A 12,881-nucleotide genomic window follows, 5' to 3' on the forward strand; every position below is an offset into this window, starting at 1 on the left:
TTACCTTTAACGTTTCAAATATTACTGCAACAAATAACCCAATATATTAATAAGTGGTTAAAATATAATATTTATCTACAAATAACACTATAAATTACTGTACATTTTTAATTCAATGTTTTATTCGTTTATATTTTAGTTTAAAACAGGTAATAATTTAAATAAATAGACACACTAAAACATTATAATTGAAGAAAATCCTTGTTGGTTCACGTAAAAACTACATTTTGTTCCTGATTTAATATAAGTTTTTGTAATAGAAATCACGGCGACCGTAGAGCTTGTCCTGTAATAACATAACCGTTTGGACAAATTGTGGCTCCCGACCGGGATTAGCGGCTTTATGGAACAATTCGCGTTACAGCTAGCTTCCTGTAATTGATATCAATGTCCATAGTTTTTGTTTTCAACTTTTAAAGAAGAATAGTGCAACATTATTTTTATAGTTTAGATAGATTTTTTTTCAATTTTACATGTAGGGGATAATACATTGGTATATAATGCTTAATAATTGAATGATAAATTATTTTAATTGTTTTCGTTATCAATGCATGCCATAATATAATTTAATTTTAAGATATTATAAATTTTTATTGTTGTATTTTTTGATTAGACTAAGTGTTGACTAGATTGATTGTTGAATACTGTTAACCCATTATTAAATTGATGATATTGTAATCTAAATAACCAATTTATTTTAAATTTTAAGTTGTAAGAAATCGTTTTAACTTATTCTAATTGTTATAATTGTAATATTATTAATTTTTTCTACCATGTGATCATTTTTTACATTTTTGTCAAATTAGAACCACTTAAACAGGATGTATATATTAATCGTACATGTCGTGTTTGCTTTAATATAGTTGTACATTTAGAAAGTAATTAGTATGTAAATTAATAAATTGTATCATCAAAATGTAACAACTGCTAGCAAACCTAATAATTAAATATTTAATTAATAACATATTATTTTGCAATAATCCAGCATATCTTCGTATACCGAAAGGTTTTAATTAAAACAGGTATAATTAACAAAATGAGCATGTAATTAATTAAAATCTTAAAGTCTTTTTTCTTATGCCTATGTAAAAAGCAAACGCAAATTAGTTTTTTCCTGACGCAAGCCGTTTTGAATAGTAAACAAAATGAATAGGCCGCCCTAAGTAAAGTTTAATCCGTTTTTATTACAAAGAAAAGAAGTAATTACTCTACCCTTACCGCTGCAGAGGGTTGAAGCTCGAGGTAAAAATTTCCATAGATTTATCATAACCAAATTAAGTTTATAATTAAAAACAGGAGTTTTGTATAGACGTAATTTGAATATGTTAATAGTATTGTTCGCCGTATTGCTTATTATGACAAAAACAACTAATCTACCCTTGTCTTAGTTTAATAAATGTGTAAAAATATAAATAATTTACTAAATATTACTTTTGATATCTTGTCAAAGAAAAAAAATATAAATTGACATATAATTTAAAACTATGTTTTGATTATAAAATACTTATTTGGTTGATAAAAGTATACTGAATAGTTCAAAAAATTATATTATTATCTGCACCTATCATTGTATCCATATAATGTACATTTCCATTTGCTTGTCGAAGGCGGCTGTCGTGTCGTCTTCAGTCGGTCCTGTATGCTGTAGCCTGTGATCCATATTCAATCTACAAAGAATATATAGCAAAGAAATCAATCCACTAGATACGTTAATAAATTATAATATAAAACTTGTGCATGACAAAAGTAACAACAGATATAATATGTTTAACAAGATCGTCGCATTTGCATGCAAAAAAATCTTCGCAAACCTCAAGTGTGTACTGTGCATACAATAGAAATTACTTCGCATTTTGAATATCTATCATAGTAAATATTTAATTATATCGTGATATAGAATTGTTTCCATGACGATATATAATCAAAACACAAAGAATATTGATTTAATTATAAATTTTCTCGTAGAAAATCATAAAAAAGTAAGCTCATTGCCTGTGGGAATTTCCCACAACCAACATTAATAAATACTTGTGCAAAACATGCTGTGCATAAACTACGAGTATATGAACAATTAAACATAAATAAAAGGCATTCATGGATATTTTATGTTTAATTGTGCTATTCTTAGCTCATGACCTAAGAATTGGTGACCGATAATGCAATCAATTAATTTAGGAAAAAGAGTTTACTAAAACGAGTAACGTAACATAAATCCTACATCCAGAATCTAGCACATTAATTGTTATTGTTTTATTGTCATAGAAACATAAGGATCAACAGAAAAAAATCTAAGCTGTAATGTAAGTCAAAACTCGTTTTTCATTCTGCTAAGTAGCAGAGATGATGTTAGTGTTTTAGAAACGAGGTCAGTATTTGATTTGAGATCCAATTGTGTAGACTTAACGATCTATACAACACAATACGTTGTAGTAACAAATACTATCGCAGGAGTATCTGTAGCATAACCGGCGAGTAACAAGGTGCAAAACATTTTGAAGTTCTCTCAATGTAATAGACTGAGAGCCAGTGATCGCCAGACTTACGGTATAGTAGCAAGCTCCATATTACTGCCAAGTATACTGCTGCACCTGCTGTTGGTGAAATGGAGGTTCACTATTCCCATCGAGGGTTCCTCTGAGCGTGCCATGGAGTCGAAAAGCATAAAAAATGACTTACAAAACGTGATCGCTGTAAGTCTGCCCTTTTGATATCTTAAAATATATAAAAAAATAGACAGAAAACTACAATGGCAGACACTTACCCCGGTTCCTTCTATATTTTTTATAATTTCAAAGCTACTTAAATTTGACAAAAATTCACGTTATTTCAGCAAGGCTGAAATTTATATATATATTATTTATATTATTGTTATATACATATATCTAAAAAAGCAGACACGTAGGTCGGTTCTAAGACACAGGCAGACCACATAATAGTTTCTCAGTCGTGCATAGGTGCATGATTTCGATTCTCTCACGCTTCATTTCGCGAAGACCTAGTGTTTCAGCATAGCTGCAATTTATATATATATTATGTATATTATTATTATATACATATATCTACAAAAGCTTTTTTAGATTTTCTAAAATAATATCGTACCTAAAGTGAAAGGATTTTAGTATCTGGAAGCAATTTTGGAATAATAATAATAATAATAATATTTTATTAAATATTAACGATTTTATTATAAAGTTTATTGAACCTCATAACGGTTGACGATGTTTATTATAATAGCAACACACTTATATATTTATGTCTATCTATCAGCTGTTCATCTTCTTTTCCTTGGCGAGAAGTCATGTTACTCTGTCAATACCGATATACCTATCAAGACCGCACTAGATTCTGCCGCACCGCATTCTTTACACAATAACATAAATTCATAAATAAAATCATATGAAAAAAGAACCTTTCATAATAAATAGCATAAAACATAAATGAAGAAAGGAATTATTTGACCCCTGTTTCATTTTTGAGCGAATTCTGGATTCGACCATGTTGTGTCTTCGTTACAATCTACAATGCACTCTTCTGGCAAAACAGAAACCGTTGCAACACCTAATACAGTACTCAAACTCAAATTCCTTTATTCAACATAGAAGCATTACACTTACTTATTGATGGTCAAATTAAATTCACACATTTTCTCATAAAAACATTAATATTTTTCCCTACATACAAAACATTACAGAATATATATTGAGAAGCAAATATCTTAATTTCTTTAAATTGATACTTTAATGATTCCTTGGCTCCTAGGTTATAGATTGTGCGAATAGCCCTCTTCTGCAGCACAAATATAGTATGGATAGCGGCTGCGTTACCCCAAAGCATAATACCGTAGGACACTGTGAAAGTAACTGAAATAAACTAGGCGAGCCGTATCAACATCGGTAAATAATCTAATTTTTTTGACCGCAAATGCCGCAGAACTCAGTCTACCCGCCAATCCGTTTATATGGGGGTGCCACTGTAACTTCAAGGCATCAAGAGTAAGGCCAAGAAATTCAGTTGTTTCAACTGGATCCATCGATTCCTCATTGATAAGTACATAGGGTTTTATATTTTGCACGTTTGGTGTGCTAAATTTTACAATTTTAGTTTTTTTATTATTCAGCCTAAGATTATTTACGCTAAACCAGTGTACTATATCAGACGGCATTGTTTACATCGTCATACTGTACCTGTTTCCTATTAATTTTTACTTTACTAACAATAATAGTATTGCACACCTCATGATGCTTCGCATCAGGCAGTGCTTTACGACAAAAAACATTTTTTCGCCTTATTTTGGCAACTAATTTTTATTATCATACATAGAAGCGTAAAAAATCACCAAAAAAGTTGAAAAACTTGTCGCGCCAATCAAGCACGGTGGAAGAGTGAAAGTTGAAAACATGCTGTAGGTTGCGAAAAAAATTACTAATTGACTCAATTTATTTTTAATAAATTCGTTTTGATTCATATAGTACATAATATTAGTCGTTTAACATTTGACAATAAGCAGACTTGTTTTTAGGGTTCCGTAGCGAAATGGCAAAAAACGGAACCCTTATGGATTCGTCGTGTCTGTCTGTCTGTTAGTCCGTATGACACAGCCACCTTTTTCTGAAACTATTAGAACTATAATGTTGAAATTTGGTAAGTAGATGTATTCTGTGAATCGCATTTAGGTTTTCACACAGAAATAAAAAAAAATACAATAATTTTTGGGGGTTCCCATACTGAAACTGAAACTCAAAATTTTTTTTTCATCAAACCCTTACACGTGGCGTCTATGAATAGGTCTTCGAAAATGATATTGAGTTGAATAGTTTGCGCGAGAGACACTTCCAAAGTGGTAGAATGTGTGTTCCTTCCCCCGTAACTTCTAAAATAAGATTTTGATAAAACTAAAAAAAATATATGATGTATGTACATTACCATGTAAACTTCCACCGAAAATTGGTTTGAACGAAATGTAGTAAGTAGTTTTTTTAATACGTTATTAATCATAAACCGCAATGTACTATTCATTAATCAACTCAAATATTAAAAAAACATTTAATTTCATAAACATAATAACATAAAAAAATAATAATATAAACCATAAACATAATATCATAAAAACCTTATGCATAAACCGTGAACCATTATTTTCTAATAATAAATCTGTAATAGGTGCCTACTAGCTTGTTTAGCTATCACAAGCCTATATGGGCTCGCATATAGTTAGATCTATATCCCATCATTTAGATACCTAATTATAATATTTACTTATCAATAAATTAATTTAAAAAAATACACTATTATTAAAACATCGATCAAAGTTATAACGAACTACAAGAATTTTTATATTATGTTACTTACTGCTACGGAATCCTTCATGGGTGAGCCCGACACATACTTGGCCGATTTTTTTTTCGATTCAATGAGCGTTATGAATTGTGCACTTTTGGATTTTCCTTATATTTCAAACATAACGTTACTCTATATAATTTTATTCATTTTAGGATATTATTAATAAGGCTACTCATCGCATGCTTGTCTTTCGACTTTCGGGTGGGGCAAAGTTCTAAAGTTTCAGGCATTACCCGTTCATGTTCTTGTCAATAATAATAACCTAAGTATTTAAAGATACCTACTATACGCAACATTTAAAAACAAAATATAGTTGATATACTTAATAACTGGTCTGATGATCTCCTGAATGGTTGCGGTCAACAATATCTTATGGAAGCTTTACTTACAATAGACCTGCTTTAATTTACTTATTATTCAAAATGTTTTTATTTAAAATCTTTGTCGCACATTCACCTTTTTTTGGAGCAGTATCTTCAATCTTAAGTCCAAAAAAAACATCCACTTTAGTCTCGCGATTCTTAAAGACTAATAACAGCAAAGGTCTCATATTTTGACATTAACAAACTAATATAATTTATAAATGTAATGTTCATTCGATTGGTTAATAAAATACTTATTTTATTCAAAGTATACAATTGACACAACCTTTAATATGAATACTTGCAACAATGTTTTAATTAGTTTTAGTTTTTTTAACAGTTTGACCTGCTTGTAAAGACGATATTAATATTCACTTGTTTCGAATATATTATATATCGTAAGCATATTCACAAATGTAATATATTTTTTTTTTAAATAACAACCGGATATGGATTATTGCGATAAGAAAGGGATGTTGACAAATTCGAATTTTTATTTTTTTTTAAATTATGTCAATAGAATTTAATATAAAATATTATATGAATATATGAAGTATATGAATAAAAAATAGTCAGACCAAATATAAATAATTAAGTTTCTAACTTAATTATTTGTATCTTTGTTTACATTTTAATGAAAAAACTTGACTGTTTGATGTGCTTTCAAGAAAAAACGATCATAATATTGGAATTAGGTGTTGTGTTTTGATTGTTTTTAGAAAGCTGGAAGTGTTTAAATTGTCTAAATCGGGATGAAGTGAGGCTTTTAAACTGCTTTATTGGTTGATTAGCTTATTAGGCTGCAGATCCCTTAGTACCAGCTCGAAGTCTGGAAGTTGGTAACTTTAACCTTGAAAGCCGCCGCCGTGGCTGAAATCAGTCAAGAGGACATCGTCAATAACTAGGATTATTTATTTAATCACTGACATATATATCAACAAACAGTCCAAAGTTTTTTTTATAGATTAATTCGAAGAAAGTACTCCGTTATCAAATAAAATCTACGCGGGCGAAGCAGAGGGCACAAGACAGTAATTAATGAATAAAATAGGTAATGTATATTAATAATTATCTAATATTACTGTTTCATTAAGTTCAGTAATATAGTTTGAAGTTTTTAGAGCTGCGGGATATATTATACAGAAATTTATTTTTGTAATAAGTTTTTATAATTATATACTCACGTATCCGCGTTATTGCAACGTGTTGAATAAAGCTATAAAGCCTCATAATGAAAGTTAACTGCGTAACTATGATTAGTTGACTGGCATTTGTAATTTTACTTTATGCTCACACAATTTGAATAAGAGCCTACTTTTGCATAAATCCGATTTCGTGACTTTTCATATTTCATTTATATTAAAATATTCGGATGAATCGTGTATGTTTATTGAAAATATATACTCAAATGATAGAGGAGTTGTCCAAAACGTTATTTATTTAATAACGCACTAGAAATTAATACAACATAACAAACAATGACAAAAGAATAAAGTAAAAAAGTCACGCTTACCTCTTCACAAGATTTATTGCAGCAGATTCAAGAAAAAAAAAACGATTAGAAAGGTAAATCAGAGGCAGACACTTAGTATCATATAGACTCTAAAATACAATTTAAAGTAAAAAAAACTTTGTAATATACTATTCTTCCACAGTATGTTAAAACGACAACTTCTAATATTGTCAAGTAAGAGTTTCTAATATTGTGAAGCTTCAGGGAATAGAATATGTATCATAATTGAAGGTATTATGGATGTGTATGTAATGCGCCACAGAGTTTTCATGTGATTATTTTGAGTTTATCTTAGTTTATATTCTCTTCCTGCCCAAAGGAAAATATTTTGGAGAAACCGGCACGTATGGAATAACATTTGCCATATGTAGGTAGGTATATTCACAGATCTTCTTTCTCGCTAATAGGAAAGGTTTGTTCCATTGTGGAACTCTTACGGGCTACTATTGTAACGCAATTCCTAGAATCACAATCATTATATTTATTTACAAATTTAGTATTATTCATAAAAAAATTCGCAGATTTATGATTATAAGTATTATTAGTTCATCAAAATAAGAGTGAATTCAATTTCAAGCTCGTGAGGTATAGCGGACTCACCTAAGAGTCCCTAAAAGGCTCGAAGCCGGGCGTCCCTGTTGCCCGTCTAGTTCGCTTGTGCCCGTTTATAAACGGTTTTATTGCTTTCGGAGCAACCGAACATTATTAAACTTTTCCAATTTCGATTTATCACGTAGCTGTCGGAATTTAATACCGCCCTACCTTCGGCGGAGGCGATCGCCCGCCGCGTGATTACAATACACATCGTTAATAATACGAGCGGAGTCGTTGCGAGCTCGAGGAGCTCAGTCGGTTGCCGATTATGACATGATGGGACCACGCAGCGCCCTTTTCATCAAGCGACTCGCGAAAAATGAGCATAATTTAATTATTACATAACTAAATTCGATAACCCTCGCACTCGCGCGATATAGAGCGTTTTTCTTATAAAACTCTCTTATATCGTTGCGCGGTATGTTTCGGAGGCGAATTTCATAACAAAATGAAGTCTCATATCAGCACGGGTTAAAATTATGAAGCTAAAACTGAAGGTTATTGAAAACGTGACTTACATTTATATGGGTCATGTGAAATGAAATTTCATAGGTACACACGAATATGAGAACTGTATTTTATTACCAGTAAAATAAATATATTCCAATACGTTGCTTATGGTAATTTATTATTCATGTAATATTTTATTTATAAAGTGAACTAACTTAAATCAAGATTGTTTCTCTGATAAATGAAAATCAATGAGATTGTTCGTGTAATGATTGTCATAGAAAAGTGATGATCATAGTGTGGGTACGGCGGCAATGAACGCGGAAGCGCACGCGAGCTGTCGAGCGTATAGCGGAGAGGGCAGCAATGCAATCTACTCACATTCATAGGGCCAATCAAGCAGGGACCCACCGCCACCCGCTTAGTGTACCTCCACCCTATACAGGCACGAATCTGGTATATAATGCAATTAATATGATTCATATTTCAATAAAATTTAAGAGTACTGAAGAGTTAGCCATAGAAACGATTCCTTAAATTTATATCTATATGTACCAATGCTGAAAGATAAAGCAACTTCGATTAATTTTTTTTAACGTAAAACAAACATATAAAAATATATATTATTGAGTATTTTATTACTATATAAAAGATAATAAAGATCCAGGGCACAATCAGTAACACATGTTGCTAAAAGGCTACTCTCACTATTTACTCGTTGGTACGAAATAGCTAAAATAAAACAAAATATCTATGTCCTGTGATGCAAATGTTGATTTTAAACTCTGAGTTATTACTTTCCAGGATTTTTTTGTCTTAAGTAACTGAAAAAGTTACGCAGGCCTGAAACTATTATTCTTGTGTTAACCATTATGAAATAAGTGTTCACCACAGTATGCATTAATTGCAATTACGCTGCCAACGTCTCCTGTGAGTAATAATAATAAGTACCTACACATAAACATCAAATAATAGCAGACAGAGCCTTTGTAAGTCGTTCCTAAAAATTGCATGAACGGTTTAGGGAAAAAACCAACCAACTATACCTAGATGCCTCAATATAATAATTTAGTTTGGTAATTTATGACTTATTTATTTTTCTCCAAATACGGCCCTGGTACACGAGCTCACGTACGACCGCTCGTAAGTTCAATGGAGGTGTTGATTAAAAATATTTCCCATGTGCGGGTGGATAAGACCCAATTGGGCAAGCAATCAGCCGCCCACCCTCGCGACCATCTACCGCTAATCATGCGCGCTACGAACCACTCTTTGTATATCGGCACAATACGTTTTGCCACCTCTATTATCCCCAAATTGTTTATTTATAACATTGGATATTAAATTCATCTGTTCATATTTTCATCAGTAATAATATAGCAACCCTATCGCTATATCCTAAATTAAACCAAAACGATATGTAATATTGTCGTAGTGAACATGTTAAGAATTTTATTTCGTAGAATTTATGCACTGATATTGGATAAGAAAATACAGTTTTAGTCTAGCGGGATATGGTGCTTCGAAAAATATGTAGATGTACTACAATTAAATGAGATCGGGTTTATCTATATTATAATAATATCTATTATTTTTCGTAAATATTACATATGTAAAAGCAAATCCATCAATACTTGATTAGCTTTTTAATTTTTATCTAAATTTGCAGATTTAAGTGTTTACTTAAAATATCCTTACGTTTTTTAAGATAAGACGCAACATGAGCTTTGGAGATTCGATAGCTATATGATATCCATAGTCCAAAAATTCAGCTTACACAAAGTTTACGAGATATCGACAAAAACAATGAGATATCGCTCCTCGAGGGCACTTCATTGGAGTATTCGGTGATTGTTTAAAAAGAGTTTACTTCAATCACTACAAATTATTTAAATTTCTTATTAAGTATATTATACTTACATAAGTACATACTTAATATTGCCTCGCTGAGCGCACTTATCATTTTATTTATTAATAAATTGCATCCGTGCGAACCGTGGGCAGGTCGCTACTGCTTATTATTCGATATTTCTGTTCCTATATTGATGATTCTATGACTATATTGATTATATTCTTATAACATGTTGTCCTCTTTAAATTTTTCTTAAAAATGTATGTGAAACGAATCACGCGCGACTTTTTGTAGCTTGAAGTTACTAAGTCAGAAATCTCCACACGAGTATCATCATCAAAAGAACTAAGTTTCAACTCAATCGAAGAAGGGCTTATGGGCATACAACACAAAAAAAGAACAATTAATTTATGTGCATTAATACGAGTTCATAATTATAATCATAAGCTGCGATTTATACAATCATTTTAAAAATCAACACATAATTACTGGGAACAAAAACCACATTCTCGACAAAGCTCGCGTATCGTTAATTATTTTCCAATAACATGTATAGACAATTATTAATTCAAAACGATAAGTCGTGGAAATGATGCATCGAACTTCTATTGACGTACGCTGAAAAAACTGATCCAGAAAACGATTGCGGTTCCAGAGCGCACACATTAATACAATTATTTCTCATAAGAAACAGCAGCGCTGGTTCGAGCATTACGGGATTTTTTTTCTTTTGATCTAAATTCATTAGAAAATGCGCGCACGTCGTATCCGTCGTATGCGCACAAATGTCGCGCGTCGAGAATACCGCGGTTTTTGCGCGCCACTGTGTCTAACGAGATTGAAATACCCATTTGCCTTTGGACGGAGCTCTACTTCGAGGAATTACAATAAAAGAAACAATAAAAATGTTTACTATTTCATTCGGGGTAGTCTTATTCTTATACAAAACATTTTGCAATGGCCCGGCACCAACTAAGGGTCTGCTTACTGTATTTGGGCAAAATTGGTAGATAGTTTCCAGGATTCGACATTCCGTAATTATACGAGGACGAAGAAGAATACGATTTTCGAATTGAATTTTTTACTAAGTTGTATTAGTTTTTTATTATCAAATATCTTTAGTTTGTTAGATGAATATTCAATGAAAGAAACAATTACTTATTATTATTATTTTGAATGCATGATTAAAAAAAACGTAAAATAAACTATTAAAAACTAGCGTGTATTTTTAACGTGTGTTAAAATAACAGTTTTTCCTTCTTTCTAGCGGCTTTAAGTCGGCTTTTATTGAATACTGATTAGTAACCGTTTATTTTATTGAAGCACCTACTTATTTTTTATGTAGTTCGTTTTTTATAGGAGTTTCCTTCTTAGGAGCTCCTATGCAGCTGTTAAAACGGGTTGCTGCCATATTCAAGTCAGAAATGTGGTAAATCCTTCTGAACCGATTTAATTAACAACGTTTCATTCGATTTTACTGTTATCCGTTGAGATAATATCTTATAAGGCTGTAATATACCTTAAAATGCTAATTCCTTTCTGCTCGCTACAGTAAGGACAATTATTTTAATTGCTTTTAGATTACTTTTGGTTGTTAATTATTGAATATAAAAACATCGTTAAAGATATTTTTTATATTAAAATATATATTTTTCTTTTTTCCTTGGCTTTTGATAGGTTTGTTTTTATAGCATATTTAAAAAAAAGTTAATGTGCGTAATTTTATGTATAAAATGATAACTAGTTAATGTAAATAAATATAGATTATAATCTGGAATAGAACACAGGTTACTTTTTTGTTATCCCTACCCCGTGTATCCCCCTCCACCCACAAGCGAGTGATGCCACGGGCAGCAACTAGTAATTATATAAAACATTGTTTAAATTCCAATATAAATTCCATATCACTATATATACTCTACAAAGCAATAAAATATTATAGGTTATTAATCAGAACGGAAAACATTTTGAAACGCAGAAAGCAATTATGAATTTCTGTAGAAACTATCTTAAACATTTACTAGGGTTATTGCAAGAGTACATACTTTGTACATTAATTTATGTTTATGGAGCGGGCGATTAAAATTGTCGCGCCACGTCGTTAACGCGTCTCCGGCGCGCATCACCGCATACTAGTCACCTTATGAACGTTTAAATCACATACCCAGCTTCTTATCCCACCAAACGATTTCCTGAACTAGCAAGAGATAACAAGCGTTCAGTCTGTCTAGCTGACGTTACATTAGTTACGTCTCATGTAATAATGAGATTGTCAGGGCCATTCTAATACTTTTCAGAACAAAGCAATGCGCTTCATAAGTTTTATTGTAAAAGAGAGCAATCGTATCATAAAAAACGTAACGTATATACAAGTACAGTTTTTACGATGAATAAATTTTGGCACAGTAAAAAGATATGAGGACATTTTGAGAACTCGTTTCTTTAGATTTTTATGATACCGCATGCACTCCTGGCTCCATTAGGGAAGTGATTTAATTAACCATAAAGATATAATAATATTGTTGTCGTAATGTTTTTGCCAAAACGATAAAAACAAATTAAACTGTCATTTACTTAAAATCGATAAATGTGAATAGTAATTAATAATTTATGGAGTACTATTTATATTACGAAAAATTCAAGCCACACAAAGAGCAATGGAGAGAAGCTGTCTAGGAATCACCTTAAGAGACAGAGTGAAAGCAGAAATTCGCAACAAAACTGAAGTAACTGATGCCTTACTCTTTGCTAAAACACTAAAATGGAAATG

At 31.3% G+C, this 12,881-nt stretch overlaps 1 protein-coding gene across 1 annotated transcript in view; it reads left to right on the top strand.

Moving 5' to 3' along the window:
• Nucleotides 1-2,294: 2,294 nt before the first annotated feature.
• Nucleotides 2,295-12,881, top strand: part of LOC113397446 (THO complex subunit 2) — a 213,284-nt gene continuing 202,697 nt past the window's right edge. Inside the window, exon 1 of the mRNA XM_064217412.1 lies at nt 2,295-2,298. The gene's annotated coding sequence lies outside the window, so the exon portion shown is untranslated. The remainder of the gene's footprint in view (nt 2,299-12,881) is intronic.

Source organism: Vanessa tameamea, chromosome 3 (assembly GCF_037043105.1).
Source record: "Vanessa tameamea isolate UH-Manoa-2023 chromosome 3, ilVanTame1 primary haplotype, whole genome shotgun sequence".
Lineage (NCBI taxonomy): Eukaryota > Metazoa > Arthropoda > Insecta > Lepidoptera > Nymphalidae > Vanessa > Vanessa tameamea.